Source organism: Anabas testudineus, chromosome 12, assembly GCF_900324465.2.
Source record: "Anabas testudineus chromosome 12, fAnaTes1.2, whole genome shotgun sequence".
NCBI lineage: Eukaryota > Metazoa > Chordata > Actinopteri > Anabantiformes > Anabantidae > Anabas > Anabas testudineus.
In genome coordinates, this window is record NC_046621.1 from 4,431,125 (window position 1) to 4,444,287 (window position 13,163).

A 13,163-nucleotide genomic window follows, 5' to 3' on the forward strand; every position below is an offset into this window, starting at 1 on the left:
CCCCCTAATTTATATCACTTTCTTCATCAGACACACAAAAAGACAAGCACACATGTGGACAAAGAGAAGAAAAAAGTACCAGACGTCAACCTTTACTTTAGCCAGACAACGAGGCATTTGGCTTGAGGAAGAGAGGAAGATGAGAGTTTGCCCGGAGTGAGAGTAGACTGGCTTTGCATCAGGGTAACTTGAGATTTACCTCTTCGCTCTGCCGTGGATGATGCAGCTTTCAGCCAAACAGTCTGGGCAGCTATATTTCCCCTGTAGGAGGATACACTACCTTCATTAAGCTCTATTGTCTGCTAATGCTGCTCTCAGCTTGCTAATATAGGCACCTTCCATTACACAGAGTTCACACAAAATGCTGTCAGGGAGGGAGATAACACTGATATAGAAGATACTCCTCATATCCCACTTTTCTGCCCACCAGGTGAATATTATTAGTCTGCTGTACCTGTCACGGGTATAGTTGTAACAGTATATCAGTAGAGAATGAGACATGTAGGTCTGACATCCCCACCCTCTGCCCCTTTCTGGTTTTCTCAACAACTCCATAAAGAAGGAACAATAATAAACAAATGGTGAGTTGTCTTATTCTTGGGTGAGAGCTGGGGTAACAGCCAGGATCCAGGGAAAGAAATAAACAGTGATGATACAAAAATACCAAATCAGGTTTAATGGATAGTACCCAGAGCACCTTTCTCCTGCGATCCTTTTAAGTTTTGACATCTCTGATCTGCGGTTCCTGTTACTGTCCATAAGTTATAAAGCTTGCTGGAAGTGCTTTTACTGCAAAGCATGGTGAGCCAATTAGAGATCACTCCCTTCATAGCTCTCTGAAACTTTTACGACTCTTGATGCTGGGCGTCGACCAGGGTTTGGGAAGGATTTGTCCAGGAGTAAATGTGCCTCAATTTGTCCTGTGGAGGGAGAAGACACATGCACAGAGAGAGCGAAAGAGAGAGAGAGATGTGAGATCACGTAAAACAGCCTTCAGTAGGCCGTCTACTCTCCCCAGTTTATTCTACCGTCTCAGCAAAGCATCATCACAACATCAGCAGCTTGGGCAAGTTAACTTCTGAAACTCACAGAGTAGCTCCTTTGTGAAATGTAACAGCCATGCTTGCCACGCTTTTCCAGGCCACAAAACTGTAATTTATTGTTACTCAGCAGTTTTTCCTGTTAATTAAAATCCACAATTTGTCCTCTCAGTTCATGTGGCAAACTGCGTCCTAATTCATCAACAATCTGAGATGTTTAGAAAAAGCCTAACTCGATTCTTGTTCTTTCCTGCTAAGCCTTGTTGTCTTCTATCTATTTTAATCCTTATAACTTACTGACTTATTAAACCATCATTAATGTCTTGGTCTCCTGATAAATCTAAATTCTGACCTCAGCTCATTTGTCTACACAAACAGAGAGGCAAGGACAGCAATGATGGAGGATGAGGAACAGCAGAAAATCACAGTGAGTGATGGAATATAAAAGAGGAGAGAGAGAAAACTGGTGGTCGGTGTAAAAGAAATCTACAGATAGGGGGAGTAAATAAAGAGTAAGAGCGAAGCAATGCAAGAGAGAGGGGGAGGCGGGGGAAAGGGGGTTTAAAATCAGCAGAGCAATAAATGTTCAGTGAGAGACAAAGTTGGAGCCAGAGAAAAGGAGAAAGGAGAATGAGTGGCTGTATAAAAATAATGGGAAAGTGAGATGAATCATACGAGCATACGGAGCCACAGAGAGTACCTTTCTACTTTTCTCACTCTTCCTCAGAATGGGAAATATATACACGTACAAATACTGAGATGAAGCCACCTTCATGCAAAAGTCAACACAGAGGCAGCGATGAAATTTACCATAGTATGGCTACTATGGTGTAGTTACAGAATAAAAAACTGTGACTACAGTCATGTACTATTTGCACATTTTTCCAAAGCAAACTTTGTCTTGTTTTCCTGAATGAGAATCAAACGTACTACTTGAATTCATCTGGAGTCACATTTTTCATTTTCATCTATTTATTGAAAGAAAATCGACCCTTTATTCTCCCTAGAGTTGAAGTTTGCAGCAACCACTGTGAAAAGTGTTGCTTGTTGTGGCTCTAACAGAGGCACAGACACTCTCATGGTGTTTGAATGTTTGGCTTTGCCATTAAGCGAGACCCTTCAGAGTCATTTGAGTCATTGTTGATTAAAAATGCATCTGGAAGTGCAGCTTTAAAATATGTCTGTTTGACAGCCTGAAGTCTTGGATGTCAAACGAAATGAAATGCCCTAAAAGGAAAGGAAAGGATTTCTACAGCAGTTCACACTGACAAGAGACAGTACATCTCACCAAATAGGTTCCCTGTGATGGATTACCTATTTCAAGCCATGTTTAATTTTCTCAGTAAGTTAATGAAGTTTCATAATGTACTAAAATAAAGCAAATGACTGTCTTGAAGGAAGGAAATCAATCTACAAACTTCTGGAGTGCTTTGGAAAAGGGTTGACACGCACAAAATCTAGTGGAATGGTTCTTTAGTTGACAAGTTTAAGCAATAAACAAACCCAGTGGGTATCTGGAACCATCTTATCCTCATTTTTACTTGGTTTGTTGTTGTTGTTGTTGTTGTTTTCTCAGTCTAAGTAAGTATCTCTAATTAGAAGGGGGATTAGATGGGGAGGATAATGTGTTATCACCAGCTTCTGTCTGCCCAGGCTTTTATTAGCTCTGCTCATCATCTTGGATCATGCAAGAGTGGGGAGACAGATCTAAGTATTGATGGATTAAAACTGCCCCAGAGAAGCTGGGGAGCTTAAACAGGGTACAGCTAATACCAGTGCACAAATTTAGGGCGTAATATGAAAGCCACAATGATCCTCAATCTACAGTATCCAGCTCCGGGTCGTTGTTTGCATGAACACCATCAGCACAGGAAGTCTCACAGCTCAGAGATCCATGACGTTTGGGTGGAGGAGGATTTGGAACATGGTGGGCTAAGTGTGATGGTCGCTGAATTTAAAAACCCTTTCACATCCTCATATCATGGCAAAGTAAGTGGCCTGTGGACAGGAACAGTGACTCACTGCCGGTACCGTGACTAGCCCCCAACAGCTGTTTTGGCAATGTTTCCTGATCCAACGTCTCATGTTCAGTCACAGGTTTCTTAGGGAGATTTTAATCCTTATGAAACACTGAGTGTCTTGGCCGCATGCCTGAGGGAACACTGAGACAGGCCTGTGGGCATGCGTGTGCGTGTGTGAGTGCTGTTCTGCCTCTTCCACTTCCTCTCTGTCTTTGTGCATATTTGTACCATGGTGCTGCAATTCTGCCATCTGTCCTAGCTGAGAATCAGGTGCTGTATGCTTTGTGACTTGGCTCCCCAGCCTCAATCTCTCTCCTAGGCCAGTTTACACAAAAATGAGTCCAATTGGAACAACAAGGATTCTGGCACTGAGCTGCACAGGTTCAAATTCTATCCTGAAGTGAGTCCACTATGATAACATCGCACCATCAGTAGCACTATTGCTACTGAAGCACAACTGCAATATTTTACACTCTATTTGCATTTATTTTCTTTTGAAGGATGCATTTTTATACTGAAATGACAAAACTAACCAAAGCAAAAGAAATGTATGCAAGTTGGTTCTCAGCAAGGACTCACACAGATGTTCAGTTATAAAATAAATAACACAATAATATCAGTATTAGGGGTTGATTATTAATTGTTGTTGCCTGTGCATCTTGGTACCAAATGCTGTATTTTTCTTTTTGGGTTGTGGCCCATCCTGTACCGGACACTTACAGTGTTATCACAGCAACAACATTAATAATGCATTGGCCGAGGGAACCATGTGCCACAGTACAAAAGCTATGTTTAGTAACCAAGCAAATACACAGATTTTTCTTTTATTTGCAATAAAAATGTTGGCCACATTATCAGTCTTTGATGTTTTTCAGTGCCTGCTACTTCCACAGGAATACATGAAATAATAAATAACCTAAAATAAAAGAGGTCATGCAGACAAATACAGATGGAATACAGATTGGACAACAATATGAAGACTGCACTCGCTGCTCGCTCTGTGAGGTACATCTGTGCAGTCTAATTCAACCATGATTTCTACTGTTTGGCGACTGACTTTACACAAATGAAAGGATCAAAACTCAGAAACACCCATAGAAATTATGACCTTGTAAAAGTAGAATTCATCGAAGAATAGCATGCAATTGAATTGCATTCGATTGTACAGGTGTACCTAAATAAAGTGGCCTGTGAGTGTATGTTGGCTTTCAACAAGCCTATGTTTAATGCAAATTCATACTTTAGTACTTTTCTTAGTGAATCCCACCCACACAGTGCACACAGTTGCTTACCGCCACCTACATATAAGACCCTGTTAGAGCTTATGGCTCCTGCAGTGAGTTGTCATGTTGCACACTGGCTCAGCCACTTACTGCTCTCTGAAATGAGTGATACACCACCTCTAGCCAAAAATCAATAAATGATAAATAAATGGCATCACATTGCCTACTCTCATTCCCACTAGATTCAGTTTCCTCCTTATGTAACCCCGGGGTATCTGACTGCTGTGCAACTAATCACACAGCCATTATCAGCCTTCCTACAAATCCACAGTCCTGTGCAAATCATTTCACCCCCTTCGTCTCCTCATTGACTTTGGCATTAATGTGTGGATGCCAGCACTCTGCATCAGGCAATGTGGACATCATCGAGGAAAAATTAGAGAAAGTGGAGGAAAACAGTGGTGGATGCATGGGAGAAATGAAATGAGTCAACAAAGACAGATGGCTGAAAGAAAAGCCTATTTCCAGATTCATGCATAATTTGCAGAACAGTCTTGTTGTGCTATTATTATAGCAGCATACTCAAAGCTCAATAGTGAATGAATCACCCTTGGCCCTCCTTTTTTTCTATGAGAGACATTATGTCTGAAAGCTATTTAGCAATTATTCAAGCACGTTTTTTTTTTTTTTATACGGGCATGTCATCATGCAATATAAGGAAGAAGATGTGGTCATTGATATTGATCAAAGCACTTTCTTCAAATATATTGACGATTCTTTGGAATACTGTAGTTTGACATTTGGAAAACTAAGCCTATTTGCTTTCTTGGTAAGATGAGAAGATTAATTATGCTTTCACATATCTTCATTTTAAATGATGCTACAGACAGGAGGTGGTGGAAGGAGGGGTAAACAGCTAGCTTGACTCTTTTGGATGGGTTTTGAAGTTGCCAGGTGTCTAAATCTTATTGTAATAAGTGTAATAATTAGCATTTAAAAAAACGGTGGTCATGGAAGTTCTAAGTACTGTTAAAATATCTTTCCTCTTGCACAAATGGTACATACATATTCTGAATTCCACTTTTTACACTAGATGTTCAGCAACTGCCCCTGAATTCTTGCAACTCTCCTTCTCCTTTGATAGTTGATGCTATGCAAGACACTTTGCTGAGAACTGACCTCAATGACAGCCAGCTGTGACGTCTGAAAGCATGGTGTAAAAATTTCTTACGGTCACGGCTTTCACTTTCAGAGCTCAAACTGGGTTTAATTCCATCCTTGTCAGCAACTGCACCACAGTGAGGGCTGTAGCTACCCGCTACAGCAGGAGAGACGTGGCTCTCATAATGATGCCCCCAACTGCTGCAGGGTTTTGCTCTCATCAAAGCTAATACAGAATCCTACCCGCTGAAGATGGACACAGGGTGCAAAGGAAGCTTGACAGCTGTGAATGCACATCATGCCAAGCTATATATCCAGGCTGTTTGTTAACACTAACTAACAACTCTCCGACAGGTGGGATCCAGCAAACTGGGATTAAGAGCTTAGTGAAACAGAGCATTGTCATTCTTTTCTTAGAAAAATACAGGTTTTCCTCCAAAGTGGGCCACAATATAATTAGTATTCACAGTAGACAGTCTGCTTTATTTTTTTGGTCTGCAAAGGCCTTAGAGGACATTTAACTTGTTCTAGTACCTTCAAGTTCACGGCATATCCTCAATGATGTCCCAGTGTAGCACGAATAATTGCCCTACATACATTTTAAACTGTACTTCTTATTATATTGCTATTAAAATGCAGTGGAAGCATCTTTGTGTTTTGAAGTGGTTAGTGAGATATCACACTTGGTTTTCAGCTGTCAGGGCTGTTTTTGCAGGAGACTCCAATTGCACACCTGTGCTGGCACACAGTAGCATCTACAGTACACGTCAGACAAGCACGGCTGCACCCTTCTTTGAAAAGCATTGAATTGAACAGTTAATGACAACAACAAATGGTAAGGAGGGGTAGAGAGGCATACAGAAGCGTCTGGGTTTCGGTAACAGTCTGCCACTTTATGACAAACGAGTGGCCGACTGGATGTTTAGCGCTTTAATTAGTTAAGGAAAAGCATATGCTCATGAGACTTATCCCCTTTTGTCTCAAAAAGAAGTTACACTCGAAAAGAAGTAAAGATCTCTGAGTGTGTGTGTGTTGGTTTATGTTTGCAATTGAGCAAAAGATCCAAGAAAACAGAAAAGGAATGCAAGGAGGGGAAATTAATCTCCTTGATTCATCATTTGCCGAATAAAAGTAGTGACTACAGCTGGAAAAGCAAGTCAGACTGAAAAAAACAACAGAAAAAGGCAATTATTTGTAAAATGGACATACATTAATTAATAAAGCAGGATTAAGAAGGTTGTGGATTCTGGTGGATTTGTTCTAAGAATCGGAAACTGAACAGAAAGGCAAATGAAGATAGAGCAAAATCATTTCAGTGAAAAGAATTAAAGAGTCTGAATTTCCCTGTACTGAGGTACTTTAATCTTATATCCCTCTAAACTTAGTAGATTGATGTTTAAACCATTAAAGTATATTACAGGTGTATTTTCATCACCATTAAAAAAGCTACACAATTTAAACTCACGATTTATTTACCTCAATAAAATGCTGCTCTGTTGCAGGTGTGTTTTACCTGCTGGAAGTCATGGACCAACATTGGTTTCAAAAGTACGTTAACAGCTTGTCACAACATACTGTAGTCTTGATGACAGTAACATATCATGTAGAATACCGTGTTCACTGCTGCCTTTGCCACACTGTCCTTTAAGAAACATCTGTTGACTATGTGCCCTGCACACCTGGGTCCATGTTGTTTGACACTAGACTGAATGAGAACTGAGAAATTGTAGTGGATAGAGAAAAAATAAATGCTTATGTGCAGCTATGAACTCCAGTTTCTTATATGTGTGCTGCATGTACAGTTTTCCATGCTGGAATACAACCTGGTTGCATATTTGTTGAATGGTAATTTGCATTTCTTCACAAATAGACATGTAAGCACAAAAATGATTTTTTTTCTTCTTAAAACTAGATCTTGGCTGTCAACGTCTTTAAGAAAGAGGCTCAGAGCTCGAGAGTTTCCCTGGTATTATGGGTGTATTTGCTACTTATCGTCTTTTGATGGAGAAAATCTTAACGTGCAGGCTGGTGGAGAGTCTAGTATGGGTGCCTGACAAGTTCAGCTCTACCTTTTAAGGATGATGTTGTTCTTCTTACTTCACCAACTTGTAACATCCAACATACTGCCAAATATCATGTTTGGATAGGTCTGCACCTTCAGATGTGAGATCATAAGTCACTCTGGCTGAACAAGTTACAAGTGCTTGAAGGTTTTTGTTTGCAAGAGAGCTCAACGGGATCAACAGTAACACTACATTGAACTGAACACAGAGCCAGGGAGTCTAAAGGAACTCTTGTTTGACCAGGTTGTATATTTTCCAAATCTGTCATGAACTTTGGAGCAGAGGCCTAAATAATGAGATAGTAGAAATTATTGCTTTTTTGCAGAATGTCAGGGTTCATGCTAAGGGCTAGAGCGAGACACTGAGACATTTGAATGAACTGTAGATGTTTGAGGCTGTGAAAAACCTGCTGTTGATGTGTTGATGTTGCAAAGAATAAGGACATCTGAGCTAGGCTGCTTAGTCTGCTCCCACTGTGACCTAGACCCAAACAAGTGGCTGAACATGGATAAATGGATGGAAAAATTAACCATACACAATAAAGAAAGACACTATTTAGCCATGATACAATAATAAACTGTGCAAGACGCACTGCATTTTGAATAAAGGGCATGACAGCAATGATAGACATGCACCAATGTGCACGTACTAATTGGCAAGCTTGTTATATTTACATGTCCTTATTCCCACCTTTGAATAAAAGCTTCTTCTTCTCACAGGTTTGATGAAACCCCTTCAATGGAACAGGAAATCTCAAACTAAAATAGGTCAAAGTCAAAGGTGGTTGAGGCGAAGTGGATATATCATAGAAGCACTCTACAAACACCCATCACAGGAGCGCCACAGACTGATGATAACTAACACTGTAAGAATACCTAAGGGTGGATTATTCCTCAAAACGTTAATGCCTGCTGATGTCTGCCTAGACAGCACTGAAGATGCATCACCGGCATTCATTTGATCTAATGGAGTTTTGATGATAAAACATCTTTGTTGTACTTCTAATGTTATGCTTGACATTTTCTAATCCACCTGTCATTTTAGATAACTGTTAATGACACCATGTGCACAGAAAATAGTAACGTGAAGTCACCTCTTAAACACAATCTGTATGACAGAATCAAGGGTGATCAGAGTTACGCTGCTGAGTTACAACAGGTAGAGATGTTGTCAGACTCCAACACTCAGTTCAAGACCCAATAGATGTTGTCTTTTTGTTGAGGATCGTTTTAGATTAATCCTTTTGCAAATAGTGAGAAATACTGTAGTTAGACAGTGGGAATCAGAATGAAGGTGGGTGGAAGAATGAGGAAAACCAGTTAGAAGGTGTTGTATTGTAAAGAGTAAGAGGTCAAGGAGTTCTTTAAAATAGGATTGTACATGAAAAACATATATTTTGTGTATTTGGTATGACGTTGGAGTGTGTGTTTGTCAGCATGAGCTGGCAGTCATGACTGGTGCTGGTACCGGGAGAGACAAGTGATGACAGCAGGGAGCAGTGTCAACTTAATACCATTGGATGAATTATTCTGCCCATCAGTCAGTCTGGCTCTGGACGGCAAGAAGCTCAAGTCTGACAATCCATAGTCCAGCTGGTCTAGTCTCACCAATGCTTTCAGTGGTTCGATGATGTACAATGCCCAGACCAAGTTAAAAGTATTTCACTTTTAAATAATAAATGGTTTGTTTTTTTAAGCTTGCACAAAGTCATAGAAAACATTTTGAGAAGGGAAGACGTGACCAACATGCTTCACAAATGCCTGAGAACATTAACAGGCTGGGAAAATTAACAGTCCAAGAAACAACAGCTAATAATTTGCAGGTGTGCCAGCTGATTGCCCAGGTAGCTTAGTTAGACTGATGATTTACTGGCCGGTTCTGTGAGCAGCACACAAATTAAAGTATTAACTTTTAAGAAATCTATATCTGTCCAGGTCATAGTATGTGGCATTACTCTACTTAACTACATCACAGGCCTATAAGGTTAACGTGGGTAAAAACAAATCATTCACAGTGCTGCAGGATTTTATTTTTGGACTAAAAAAGGTCTCTGAAAACCAAAGTTAAAACCCTGTGAGCGAGATAACTCATTATAATTAAACGTTTCTCACAGGACTGGTTTTTGCATAGCAGACTGCACAAAGGATTTCCTGCAGGCTTCACTGGTTTGATTCTCCTTGGCATCACTGTCTCCTCTTGATGTTTAATCAGAGGAAGTTTTTTGACCTGCCGGAAAGGTGTTGACGTTGAAATGACAGTGATGAATTACCTCCGTGTGTTGTGACCTCAGGTGGTACGTTCACGCTTTCATAATTTAATCTTCACCCTTTTTAAACTTATATCTTTTCTGCCAGGATGCAGCAGAGGTAGATGATTTCAGGTGACTCTAATCAATAGAAAATCAAGTTTGGGCGAGTTGGTTCTGTGGCACATTTACCATTTAGAAGCTACAAAACAAGTAAAAGCTGTCACATTCAATTCTCGGGGACAAAATGTAAGAATTGCAGCAAATATAACACCTTGGGGTGACTTCAAACAGAACAAGTCACTCCCATTGCCAGATACACATGAAACAACAAGCCCTGTATTGCAGAAACAGAATTGCAAATCATTTAAATGCCCATTTGCATGACACAGACTAAAAAACCACAGGCACTAACTGTGGTAGTCCAAGGAGCCAACCAGTTTTAGTGACCGTCTGTATAGAGCTGCAGAGACTGGCCTGGGGTTCTATGCAAAACATATGGGACATTGTAATACATGAAGCCAATATTGTAATCAGTGTGCACATGCTGAAGTGTGCTTGTTCTTGTCTTAAGATGCTAACTCATGCATATGTTTTAGTGGCGGGATTTACATCTGCACACGGCCACGTCCAGATTCTATTTTATCATTTTGCGAATGATTTAAGAGCAAATAGAAGCACTGGAGAGGAATGTGGGATAGTGCTGCCGATAGCTTTTACCAGCATCATGCAATATTCAGTTGAGTGCACAGATGCTGAAGTGATTTTATCACCTGATTCATTTCAAACTGTTAGACATACTGTATGCTGATGGAGCGCTGAGAGATGTGGTCTCCCACCTGAGAAAATAGGAATGCACTGATGACTGAATCAAATTGTAATATGTTTCCTTCCATTGTTGAAAATGACTGATAAGGTAAGTCATGTAGACATTATTATATATGTGCAGTGTGCCTTGACAGACACGAGGAAACTAAATAACCTGCTTGTATAATGAAAAACACATATAGTTAATTTATCTTATAATATTTACTTTTTAGCAATGCACATTATGAATCCATGAAAAAATTAATGAGTCCAAAAGTGCTGACAGCCTTTGGCTAAACCCTTGAGTTAATAATGCAACCACAGAGCTTTCTGTGCATTTGCATGTTAAATAACTGCACAATGTTGACACTGTCCAGGTCTGTTTTCACTGCTCCCAGAACCATTAACAACTCCCCATTTCTTGAACACCTGTGCTTAACCAGCCTGTGCATCAGCAAAGACGTGCACCATCTGTGAGCAGAGGAAAGGTGATGGGAGGAAAGAAGGAAAGAGAACATAACAGTCAAAGAAATATTATGAGAAATTGTTTGTTGACAGCTAACAGAGGCACATATAAAAGTCTCTCCACTGAATCTGAGAGCAAACAATATTGGTTTCTGTGTTCATCGACCTAGTAAGCCTGCTCCAGTATATGAAGCCCTTTTTTCTCTTTTTGTCACCAAATGTCAAACCATAAAAGAACTTCACCTCCTGCTGCCACTCTTCCAACGAACCTTTCCCCTGCACACTGCAAATTGTATTATAAAAAAAGAATATCATAATAAATCTGCCACATGTGCGTGTTCATTTCCATAGGAGTAACTGCATATCAGCATAGATGCACTGTCTTGGCTTATGGTGAATTTGCTTAGCGGTTGGAAGTTTTCTGTCATCTTATTGGATGGAAGTAAGTTAAATGTCCCCAAAACCCATTTTCTCAATCATCTGCTTACTGTGTGTAATGGGGTTCTACAAGAACTCAGTATTTGCAGCAAAAGCTTGAACACACTTTTTTTGGGGGGATATTTTTATATTTGTGGTTTTGTCTTTTCTTTCCTTGCAGATATGAAATGTTTAGGGCTTGGGAGGAACAAGATGATGCTGCAGAGAGTTTTGAAAATCCAAATCAAAATGTTTTGTTGTTGTTTGTTTTGTTTGATTTGAGGAAAGAAAAATACTTTTTGTAGAAATAACATTTACAATGACCATAAGTGTGAAGAACAACCTGCTCCAACCCTGCAGAAGCTTCTAGAAATGATTTACTACTAACTAAACAGTTTTTCCATTTGTCATGGTTGCAGCATGACAATGTGAATCCAGAGTTAACAAAAGGACTTTGAAGTTAAGAAAGGATGGTGCTTTTGGTTTCAAACACGTGTGGTGAGTATCTCAACACAGCCAAGAAAATTTAAATATGGCTGTAATCAGTACAACGGCATCTTACACCCCAGCTCCAATACTTAAATCAACTATTTTTCTTCATTCTGGGAACAGAAATAAATCCTTAAGTTGTATTTTGTGATGCAAATTAGTTGTATGTAAACATAACATCTAGAAGACATGGCTGCCTGCCTATGGATGATCACACAGGACTGTAAAATTAGTATTTGAACACATTTCTAGTCAATTTTAGAATTCTAATTATGCCAAGAATTGCAGAACACTGCTCATGCAAACTTTTAAGACAGAACGTACACAAGGCTGCATAAATATGTAGAAGCACAAATCAATAGCAGAGTCGAGAAGTGCTTCTTTAAGTGATTAATTTACCCCGGGTCCTTGTTTCCCTCACTTAGATGACATCAAGGGGAAAAAAGCTTCACTCACACTGTGTCTAGGAGTAGTAATTAATGCTGTTAATTCGCGCCCGTCCTTGGCTGCTGTTTGGGTCCTGTACCACACAGGTCTTTGTGACCCTGTCTCTCTACAGGGGACCACCAAAGTGTGGAGGAGAGGCCTGCAGCTTCAAAGCTGATACTCTGGGATCCTGAAAATAGAACAGAGCTACTGTATGTGAGTGAAGAGGGGGGAAAAAGTGCAGGACCATATGCTCTTCCTTCTGGCCGTGAAACAAGCTGATCTAATTAAATCAAGTGCTAAGTTTTACATGAGTGGGACAAAGCTTCTCCTGCTGAGAGAAGGTTCAAAGTCATATTGTTAGTTATTCCTTTTTGGCACAGACTTTATTTTATCAATTCAAAGCCAAAAATTATTCCTTGAAGCAGCTTCGCATTTCTTCTTATACCCACCTACACTAACGCAGCATAGAGAATGTTCTATTTTTTGTTCATTTGGCAAAGTTTAATGTTTTTAATTTCATACTTTAAATATTTTCCATTCTAGAGACGTCTGAGCTCCTTGAGAATCTCACAAAGAACTGAATTTAACAACATCCCAGACGTCTGCATCCCTCATGACTATAGCTGACAGGAACAAAGGACGACGAGACTAATTCATTCTTTGCATGCTAATCATGTCAACTGACACTTATTTAAATATCACTCTAAATATGAACCAAACTCATGTGTTATTTACCTGCATTTCTGCTGGGAAAAACATCCCCAGCTATGTGTGGTGCATTTACACATCAAACATCTCCCTCT